At 47.1% G+C, this 8,091-nt stretch overlaps 1 long non-coding RNA gene across 1 annotated transcript; it reads right to left on the bottom strand.

Annotated features, from left to right (window-relative positions):
- Positions 1-352: 352 nt before the first annotated feature.
- Positions 353-3,479, bottom strand: LOC130542481 (uncharacterized). The gene is made up of 2 exons (XR_008957057.1): positions 2,352-3,479; positions 353-2,171 (listed from the first exon to the last, which is right to left on the bottom strand). It is a non-coding gene; the product is annotated as an uncharacterized LOC130542481 (long non-coding RNA).
- Between the last annotated feature and the right edge of the window lie 4,612 nt (positions 3,480-8,091).

Raw genomic sequence — 8,091 nt, 5'->3', positions numbered from 1 at the left:
CTCGATCCCAGAACGCGAGGATCACGCTCTGAGCCGAAGGCAGACGCTTAACCGCTGTGCCGCCCAGGCGCCCCAAGGGGCTCCCATATTCTGGCACACAAAGCTATCTTCTGAACATATTTTTAAGAACAAAAATATATAAATGTAATGCCCTTCTGGACTCTCCTTTTGTTGACTCTAATTTTTTCCTCTTTGACCCTCAATCTGCAGCTTCAGCAACAGGGATTAGAAGCAGATACAAAACAAACATTCCTTAAACTGATTATAAAATCTACAAATTTTTATGAACATATGTTTTCATTTCCCATGGGTATATACTTAGGAGGAGAATTTTCGAATCCTGTGGTCAGTACATGTTTAACTTTTTTATTTAACCGTTAAATTATTTTTTTATTGAAGCATAGTTGACACAAAATGTTAACGTTTCAGGTGTACAGCATAGTGATTGACAAGTCTGTACATTATGCTACGGTCATCGTAAGTGTAGCTGCCGTCTGTCATCATACAACTCTACATATAACTTTAAGATTTTTTAAAAATTTTATTTGACAGAGATCGAGAGAAAGAGAGAGAACACGTGCACAAGCAAGGGGAGCAGCACAGGGAGAGGGAGAAGCAGGCTCTCCGCTAAGTAGGGAGCCCGATGCGGGGCTCAATCCCGGGACCCTGGGATCATGACCTGAGCCGAAGGCAGACATTTAACCGACTGAGCCACCCAGGTGCCCCTACATATAACTGTTAAGAAACTGCCAAACTCTCTTCCCACCAGCAATGTCTAAGAGTTCTGGTTCCCCTGCACCCCTGCCAACATTTTGTACTAGCAGTCTTTTATGTTTGGCCATTCTGATGAGTGTAGTACAATATCTCAGCTCTGTTCTTCACAGCAAAAATTAACAATCCAGATGTCCATCAGCAGGTGAATGGGTAGACAAACTGTGGCATACTCATACAATGGAATGCTCAGCAATTAAAACAAAACTGCTGCCCACAATAACATGCACAAATCCCAAGAACATGACTCCAAGTGAAAGAAGTTGGGTACAAAGGGCTACTCGTTGTACAATTCCATTCATATGAAATTCCAGAACAGAAAAAGATAATCCGCAGCGTTAGAAGAGAGACCAAGGGTCGGGGTCAGTGGCAGGAGTGAAATTTGACTGTGAAGAGGTTCAGGGAACATTCTAAAGTGATGGAAATCGTCTACAACTTGGTGGAGGTGGTAGTTACATAGGCAGAGCCACTTAGCAGAACTCATGGGGCTTCAACTCTACGTTAAAAATAGGTACGTTTTATTGTCTGCAACTTTTATCAATAAAATTTATTTCTAAAATGTGGTTCTGAAGAAAGAATGAAAATGGATAGACAAAAACGTGTTAAAGGAATACGCAACCCTACATATGTATACATCGCGTGCCTGATGCCACAGAAGGCGGCAGCTGGTCGGAGAGGCTGGCCTGGAGTCCGGGCCTGGTGGACAGATCTGCAGCTGCTGTATAAGAAGTGGCAAGTACCTGCGACGCCCTGATGACACACGCCGGCCAGAAGGTGTCAGGTAAAGCTCACAAGCACCTAGAGGCCTGACATCAATGCCATTTTTAGAAGTTCCGTAAACTGAGGAAAGCCAGGACATCCCTTAAGGTAAAGGGCAAGTCATTAAATTGCACCGTCCCACCACACTACGGTGTAGTGCTTGGTGGGCCGCTTTGAAGTTGGGAGGCAGCACGGAACACACTTGGGTAGTTGTGAAGCTTACGGTTTCGAGTGGCACGTAGAGCAAGAGAGCTCTGCGGGGGCACAGGATGGGTGGGAGGCGTCCCGCAGCTGAACTCACGTGCTGCAGAAGGTCTACTGGGTGAGGAGCACCCAAGGCAGAGAAGGATGCTGTCTGGAGTCCAACAGAGTTGCAAAGACCTCTAGGGTTCTGTAGCAAAACCCCGATTTCTGTGACAGAACACTCTTCTTGAAAAGCAGTCTTGCGTACCACACGGCCCTCACAGAGCCTGCACATTTCACCACCATGTGATTCCGTAACTGGTGCTAACTGTGTTACCAGGTTCGTTGATGGCTGCTGAATTCATTGTATTGTAGAACGATTCATTTGGTATCAGGCTCTGGAAAGTGCATAAAGCCCAGCAGAAGAGGCAATAATTCACAGATGCATCAACTGTCATCTGGAAAGGACCACGGATCACGTTAGCCCCTCATTGTGTGGAGACCCTGAAAGACAGTTCCAGGGGAAGCCTTCCCAGTGGTCAAAGCTGTGAGCAGTGCACTGAGGAACTTACTTAACACAGATGGAGGTATGGCTGGAAACACGGATACGCACGGGTATCTCGGCAGAGGTAACTCACGTGGCTGGTGGTTAGGGTCCTGACAGGAACAGAGCGAACGTCAGGGACGAGGAAGGCTGAGGAAAAGGCAACATGGTTGGACTGCACTTCAGTAGTGGACGTGAAGCAGCTTGATTTTTTATCTCACATTAATGCCTAGAAGAGTCGAGAGAAGCAGACGGGCAACGTGGCTCATCTTGTGCATCCTGGCTGGCCTCAGGTCAGGGGCCATTTTAAGGCAAAGACAGTATAATAACAGGATCGTGGTCATGGCTAAGACCGCAAGAGTTAATGTCATTTGATTACCCAGAAGCAGTCAGCCTGACAGGTGGTAAAATGGCCTGTGGATCCTCAGTTTCACAGTATATACTTGTGACCCAATTATTGGGTCTATCCTTAAGGATATCCAGCTTCTACATTTTTGATTATAGAGATAAGATTTTCGGGGCGCCTGGGTGGCACAGTCGTTAAGCGTCTGCCTTCGGCTCAGGGCGTGATCCCGGCGTTATGGGATCGAGCCCCACATCAGGCTCCTCTGCTGGGAGCCTGCTTCTTCCTCTCCCACTCCCCCTGCTTGTGTTCCCTCTCTCGCTGGATGTCTCTGTCAACTTAATAAATAAAATCTTAAAAAAAAAAAAAAGATTTTCATAAGTTGTCCGTCTATTTTGGCCCTTTAGACCCCAGGATCAACCACTTCCAAAGTTGCCTGCAAGGACAGCAATTCTGATCACCATCCTGACCTTGAGCCTATCACAGTAACCCTGTCATCTTGTCTCTCTCAATTCTGCTACTAGGCCTGTTCCATCATAGAACCCTAGAGTCTCCTCTGATATCAGGAGCCTCACTTTGGGGCACCTTGGCCCCAAGCACAGCAATAAGCATTTTTACAGGATGCTGGTGCTCCTCTTACCCTCTAATTTCTCAGCGCCCCTCTTGGAGGTCAAGACTGGGGGAACTGGTGAGTGGATTACTCATGACAAACTTAATTCCATATATTATGCCAAGAAGTTTCCGACCTCCTGTCTTTCACTGGCCTCTGTCAAGTCCAAGATTTCAGATAATAAACTAAACAGAAACAAAGATACTGATGGATCAACAAAATCAAACTCTTGTTCATCGTAAAAGCTAACAAATAGGCAAGTTTTTGCCAAAAAGGAATGAGAATAAAAGAGAATTCACAAATAAATGTAAATGAAAAATTCAGCGTTAACTACAGAGGAGATCCAAAGTTAATATAATTTGATGTCAGTAAACATAAATTGCTAGAGAAACAATCTACCAAAACTTCCCAAATAATATATATAAACAATGTGAGTCACACGCTATCTCCTGCAGTGAGCTGCTAACCTTCTCAGGACTGTCACCTCTCCCTGGAACGCACGTGGGGTATCAGGGTCTCCGACGTGCTAGCCACCTCTCCATCGTCCTGCTGGGTGGGCACAATTTCACTGTTACGGACGAGGTCCAGATAGTCTGGACCCCTTCAGACCGTCACAGCAGCCCCGGGGCAAACTGAACGTGTAATGTTGTCAGCTCCACGTTAATACAGACGTCTGATCTCTTCCTGAGTGGGATAAAAAGAACGTATTTGTCAAATCAAAGTCTGCATCCTATGTACCTGAGAGCATATAAATCTGCTTTAGAAAACAGTGCCAGGTCTGCAAGCAGGACTGTTACCTGGTTGAACTTGTCTGTAGTCTGTAGTCCGTGTGGCCTGCAGGTTTGCCTTCTAAAAAGCCTGAACTACTGAAGTAGATAGCGGTGCGATGGGAACTCTGCCAGCGTATCCCGTAGGTCTTGTAGAATAGCACTGATCTCTGCCCCCCCCATACTCCTCCCCCAAGTGCAGTATTGTTTTTTATTTACTGTCCTATTCTGGGGAGTAAGTTTCAGAGACCTGCATCTTGCCTTCCCCACTATGGTGACCCTTAGCCAAAGACCAGGGACCCAGTGCAGGGGTCACTCCGATTGCCAAGAATGCCAGTCTGTCCAGTAGCACAGAATCTCTCTCACAGGGTTTAATGTCCAGAACAAGAGAACCAGGGCTGAGCCGCCAGAACAGCACCACTCCCTGAGGAGACTAACTGGCACTTGGTGTCAAGTTGACGGTTTTGGCCTGAAAACCACTATCCAAAGGCTGACAAAATAGGGGCGCTCGGGTGGCTCAGTCGGTGAAGCGTCTGCCTTCCGCTCAGGTCATGATCCCGGGGTCCTGGGATCGGGTCCCGCGTCGGGCTCCCTGCTCGGCGGGGAGCCTGCTTCTCCCTCTGCCGCTCCCCCTGCTTGTACGCTCTCTCTTTCCCTCAAATAAATACATTTTTAAAAATCTTTTTAAAAGCGGGGGGGGTGCTTACAAAATGATTGAACAGACTGGGACCCTCATACACTGTATCAGACCAGAAGGAACCACTGCAGCAAAGGGGGGCAAGAATATGCGCAGAAGAAAAGGGTCACCTTCCATAGAGCGCGGAATGGCCTTGTGAGGGCACAGCTAACGCCCAGCTCAGAAGCAATATTCTGTAGGGACAGGGTGCCATCCTTCCAAATGCAGCTTATAAGCTAGATAAGACCTTTGGCCGTGCTGTCCCCAAAGCAGAAGACACCGGTCTGCGTACCACCACCACCATTACCAAGGATTACCTCCAGGGGACTCTGTGCTTCCCATACCCACAACTACGGGCTCTGCAGGGTTACGTGTCTTTCTGCCCAAAGGGAACACACTTTTCACCAGGGACAGAGCACATTTTCTACCTAAATGCAATCTACAGGTACAGCGAAGGCATTGTGTTGTGTCCAGGAGCAGTGGGTCAGAAGAGGAGTCACTCTTTCTGCAGGGATCCCGATGCATCCTAAGGAGGAGGCAGGGCTATTTACACAGCAGGGTGAGGAGGAATGAATGGACTCAGGTGAGCCACCTAGGTGCTGCTTGCATTTACCATCAACTCAGGTCAGGGGAGGGCATGGTAACCATGGCTCAGACCCCTCGGGAAGGTGAGCCATGGATGCCAGCAGAGGCCCCAGAATGGCTCCCAGGTGAGAGGGAAAAGCACCAGTAGGGCCCAGGTGGTCCTAGCAACCTGTTTCCTCAGTCTCTCCTCAGACCCAATGCTGGGGAAATGGGGCTCAGCAGTGGAAGGGATGGACTGTGGTGACAGAGATGGGCCACCCAACCCTCTCCAAGAAAGAACTTGCCCCCAGTGGCAGGGAGTGGCCAGCAGGCTGCCTCCAACTGCCAGCCTTTGTGGAGTTGGCCTCAGCTAAAAAGAACTGCCTGACATGGGATGATCCCCTCCCAGGGTAGCAGGCCTCCAATGACAGCGCACCCGAAGGCTGCAGTGACCTGACCACCTGGACCCCAGACGAGACACTCCTGAGTAGCACTTTCTTCAGAGCTCCTGACCAGTGTGGCCAGGGTCTCAACCACCTCTGTGCAGCCTGGCTTCTTTCCTCTGACCCCCCCTTTGCCGTTTATCCTTCCTTCACTTCACACATGCTGAGCCTCAATCCAAACTTCATCTCAGGCTCGACTTCCAGAGAATCCAAGTCATGACACACCTGACCACCTGTGTGAGGAATATTTGGGTTGCAAGTAACAAACACAACTTGAACCAGCCGAAGCTAACATGAGAATTTATTACAAGGATATTTGGGATATCTCACAGAAGAATGCAACAACCGAGGCATGGAAAGGGCAGAAGGAAAGGTGAAACTGGACATCAAGACCAGAAGAAGCAGATCCCGGAACACGAGTTTCCACGGCTTCATCCTTGTCTCTCTCTGCAGACGATGTTTCCCCACATGGTCAGGGGAAGCCACCGAGAGCACCCACGCTTATACATTACAGCTTCAGTTGCTAAAACTATACAAAGAAGGTGTCCCAGCTTTCCAGAAGCTTTCTAATGGAAAAGACATGTGATGGTTACATTATTACAGTGACAGACACGTGCACAGGTTCATAAAGTGCGGACAGGCATTAACACGGAACACGGGCATTTCAGTGACCGAAGACTGGCGAAAAGCATGAAACTAGAAACCTCGAGGAACTGCAAGTAGTTCAAGGAGGCCAAAAAAGTATTGTGTAGGAGGACAGATATTCAGAAATGATGGATAGGCTGGATTTGTAGAGAAGTCCTCATCTACCGTGAGGACAGTACACTTCCAAGTCCACAATTAACCACGTGGTATTTCAGCAGAGGAGTGCATAAGCAGAATTGCATCTTAAAGTAACGACTAAGTGTGGAAAATGCACAAGGATCATGGTGGGGGAGCTCGTCCACACTCAGGCCAGACCAGCTTGTCGGTACGGTATTTGCAGACTCAGGAGTTCGGCGAGATCAACCCCCTGAGCGTCTCCTGCTGGAGTAAGCGACCGATGAGGGAGGCCTCAAGTGTAGATTCCAAATGCCCGCCGATCTACATTCTGCTATTTGATACAGGCATTGCTGGACAAATTGGATATTCTTTGGGTTTCTTTCACCTCAGGCTCTACAAGGGTTGATCTTGAAATCAAAATATCCAGAACACATGGATCCACACAGAGATAACACTGTCTGATTACCAAAGCCCACAAAGAAAGCTGACTGGAAGGCACTCCTGGGACAGGTGCCAAAATTCAGACTTTACTTAGTAAAAGGAACACAACAGGAATTGTCCTCTGCAGCGTTGTCTCCAGGCCAGTAGGGGAACCTGGGTGGAGACAGGAGAGAGGGGATGCTCCTTCCACCTGGTCTCCTTACACATTCAAACATAACCTGTTGTGCTCCAGGAAGCTGCACGTAAATCCCTCTTAATTTTAAAGCTGGTTTTCTTCTTGATGTGGGATTTGTGGTAGGAACCAATGAGTGGAAATGTGGGGTCACATTTTTTCTACGGTTTACCAAGGTAATTTAAAAGATGGACACTAAAAATATCTAATTTCAGAATCAAAGCCCTCTTGAGACTTCAGAAATAGAGTCCCTAGTGAGTTCTACACAACAGAGCTGGGCCTCCACACAAGATATTCTGATAAACGAGACCTCTGCTCCCAGCATTAGCCCTCCTGATGACTGATACCCGGCACCTAGGGGAAAAAAACCTGTTCTTGGATATTAGACTAATGGGCTAGTGCCAAAGGTCTATTACTTAGTGAGGAAAGTACTGGGTTTAACTGCTTAATAGTAAATGGAATAATCTAGAATTGCAGTGAGCAAGATTAGGTCACTGTTAGATAACAGACTCCAAGCTCAACCCAACAACTAATGAATCCATCTCTGGGACTAGGAAAGAGAATCATGATAGAAGAGAATTTAAAAATGGGAAAATCTACAAAGTAAGATATCACCCTGTCACTATTCTCTTACAAGTGAAGTTGATAAAAATCACATTCAGATATTAGGGAGAAAAGTAGGAAGTCCATACATTCGAGTATGAATAAAAATTTGGAAACTTAGATACCTTTAACCTGGTGCAGAGGTTTAGAAAATTTTAAGTCCCAATTTCTCAACAGTGACGTTAAACTTGGTAACTAAAGGGAAAAAATACTGCTAGAATCAAAGGCGCAATACACCATACTGACAAAGCAACTTGTATATGAGAGAAGTCTTGACTTTATCAAGTCTGGTAACAAGGTCAGGGTTGGACTCTTCTGAATGTCACCACCATACACAGAATACCATTGACTTTGTCAAGCAACATTGTAAAGACCACTGCAAAGTTCTACCTAGGCTAAGGGTTAGTTCATGCACTGCCAGAGCGAACCCTATCTATCATGAAAGGTTCACAG

Source organism: Ursus arctos, unplaced genomic scaffold, assembly GCF_023065955.2.
Source record: "Ursus arctos isolate Adak ecotype North America unplaced genomic scaffold, UrsArc2.0 scaffold_34, whole genome shotgun sequence".
In the NCBI taxonomy this organism is placed as follows: domain Eukaryota; kingdom Metazoa; phylum Chordata; class Mammalia; order Carnivora; family Ursidae; genus Ursus; species Ursus arctos.
This window is presented reverse-complemented; position numbering and strand designations above follow the sequence as displayed.